At 35.3% G+C, this 2,882-nt stretch overlaps 1 long non-coding RNA gene across 1 annotated transcript; it reads left to right on the plus strand.

Moving 5' to 3' along the window:
• Positions 1 to 1,084: 1,084 nt before the first annotated feature.
• LOC110715239 lies at positions 1,085 to 2,679 on the plus strand. The gene is made up of 3 exons (XR_002510270.1): positions 1,085 to 1,232; positions 1,893 to 1,956; positions 2,635 to 2,679. It is a non-coding gene; the product is annotated as an uncharacterized LOC110715239 (long non-coding RNA).
• The last annotated feature ends 203 nt before the right edge of the window (positions 2,680 to 2,882 follow it).

Genomic DNA, 2,882 nt, shown 5'->3' on the forward strand with positions numbered 1-2,882 from the left:
AAAGGAAGGACGATTAATCAAAGACAACCTCTTCGTAAAAGTCCAACTTTTCGACAAACCCATAGCTCGCAAGAGAAAAGCGAAGACTATAATGGCAACACAAGAAGAAGTCAATGATCTTAAGAACCAACTGGCTACTGTGACTGAGATACTGAAGCTTCTCGCACTCAAGATTGATGATCCCGTGAAGCAACAACAGATGGACCTCATGCAAGAGAGTTTAAGCAAGTTGTCTAGTGACTACAAGTTTCAAGAGCTTACATCACAAGGGGTCTCGGTGGACAAAGAGCTTCTTCCGCAGAAGTTCAGCGCCAACGACATCCTAAAATTCAGAACAATTGACAACCCTTACTTTCATTTAAGAGCATTTGAAACAATAATGAGTATCAAGGGTATCGATAAGAAGGTTTTCCCTTCTCTGTTCTCACTATCTCTCTAGACCGTTTGCCAACAATGGTTCTTCTCTCGAGAAAGAAAAGACCTCTACCTGGGAGTCTATAGCAAACGCTTTCGTAGATAGGTACAAGTGAAACATTCAAGTCGAGACTGACCATAGAGAACTTGAAATCCTCACGCAGAAAGAGAATGAAGGCTTCACCTCTTTCTTTAACAAGTGGAGAGAAACATCGGCTAAAATGATTGAGGTGCCAAGTGAAAAAGAGTTTGTGAGACTGTTCATCAAAAAATCTTCAAGAAAAATATTCCAAGCATCTCAAGTATCAAAATAATCTCCATACAAAATGAATTATGGGTATACGGAGTATTTGCATTGTGAGTATTTTTGAGTATTTGATACTTCAATCTTTAAAATTTCAGTAGTTTGGTTTGTGGATGTATTGTGAATATTATATTGGTTGTCATTTAATGATTTTGTGGGTATATTTTGACTGATTTTTTCATTATGGACTTGATGGTATGGGTATATATTTTGATTCCTTTGAACTTACTATTTTATCAATATTCTGATTTCTTTGTAAGACCATAATGTGTTGAGTCTGAGTGCGAATATTGTCTCTTGGAAGGTTAACATGATACTTGATAAACTAATACTTGACTGACTACTCATGTCAATCACACAGGTGTCAATTATCAATTTGGATATTTACGATTTTGGCACTACACCTATATTGAGGGGCTGAGATTGGAAATTGAAGGGAAGATAATGAAGAGTCCAAGTATCAATGAGTTCATCTCTACATTACTTCAGTGCATTCGGAACAACATCAAACTGTGTATGCTTCTTGTGTCTTATAAGTTTGTGCTCCCTGGCCCCTGCACTTTGCATTTGTTAGTTTCAATTTGTGCTACATATTATAATTATTTGTGATGGTATAGTAATGTGATGATTTGTTGTGTTGTCTTTCTTATATAAATTTAAATGCAATATTTTGACAGGGAATGTTTATATTTTCCTTCTATCTGGAAAGGGTTGTAGTATTTTTTGTTTGGATCTTGGTTTAGAAGGAAGTTAAAGAGAGATTTTGTAATGCTCTTGTGTGCATAAAAACTTTTAAAAGGTGTATCTTTTCCAATAGGGATCTTGATATGAAATGAACCATAAGATTTTGAGGTTTATTGCCAGAATGCAGAAGCTTAGTTGGATTTCAGTTCATCATTTGGTTTTTGTAGTTAGTTCATGCCTGATATAAGTATCTATAATTCAGATTATTTTATCAAGGTATAAGATTATTGGAAGCTCGTATGATTGTGTAGCCTGTGTCATGATATATTTTAGATTTCCCCAGATTAAAGCAACTCCTTGGCACATGGTGTATTACTTGTAAATGTGTTTTTTTGTATTTTTTGTTGAGTTAATTTTGTTTTTTTTTTTTGCTGAATTTTTTTTTTTGGATTCTTTTGCTGAATTTTGGTTGGTTTGATTTTGATTACAGCCAACAAAACGATGTTTGTGATTCAAAAGCTGGTGCTGATCTTCTTGACATGATTCTTTGCAAGGTAAATTCCTTTTTATTATTTTTAATTTTCATAATTAAATATTTTGTTTTGGGCATTAGAATCTAGGTTGATATTGCGCTCTCTTTAATGGGGAGGATAAAGAAATGTAATTTATTGTATTTATTGTATATGCTTTTGCTCACTTACAAGATGATGAAGTAAATAGGTAAGGAGTGGTAGTGTTTTATGTTGATTGTATTTAGCATTGTTATTCATTCGTTGCTTATGTGTAGTAGTTGCATCAGCTATAATGCGGGAAGCTGTAGTTCTTTGAGTTGAAATAGCATTAATTCTCCCATAATATCTGGTGATATTGAGGTTGTGCTATCTGTATGACTGGTCTAAAAAGGTGATTTCACATTATAGTCCATTACATATCTACCTGTCAAAATTTGCAAATTTGGCCTACTATTTTGTAATAGTCTTTTGATGTTCACTACTAGTTTGGTTGTTGACAGAAAACTTCTTATGTGAGCATATTGTTATTAATTTCATTAATTTCGAAATTTAATCAACATCTTTAGTAGTGCTCATTATTTAGCATGATAAATATAATTAGATGATTTGAAGATAATAAAATGGATAATTACAATTTAGTAGTGCTCATCTTTCACAGATGTGAGGACTTTCTATTTCCCTTTTCTTTTCTGACATTTCTATCTTATGCATTCGAGCTAGTAGGGAAGCCTGAACCAAAACCTTCACCAACTTCAGAAAGTGGTACATTTATTCTCCATACTTAATCTGGTAAAATTACAAGGGGCATAGCCTCGCAAGGCTGTTGGTGCAGCTGCTGCCTCGCAGAGCAGCTGCTGCTGCTGCCTCGCAGGGGTGCAGCTGCTGCCTCGCAGGGCTGCTGCTGCTGCAGCTGCTGCCTCGCACTATATGCCGACTTTGCTGCTGGTGTTCTGCTTCTGTGCTGCTCC

The sequence above is a fragment of the Chenopodium quinoa genome, unplaced genomic scaffold (genome assembly GCF_001683475.1).
Source record: "Chenopodium quinoa cultivar QQ74 unplaced genomic scaffold, ASM168347v1, whole genome shotgun sequence".
Taxonomy (NCBI): Eukaryota; Viridiplantae; Streptophyta; class Magnoliopsida; order Caryophyllales; family Amaranthaceae; genus Chenopodium; species Chenopodium quinoa.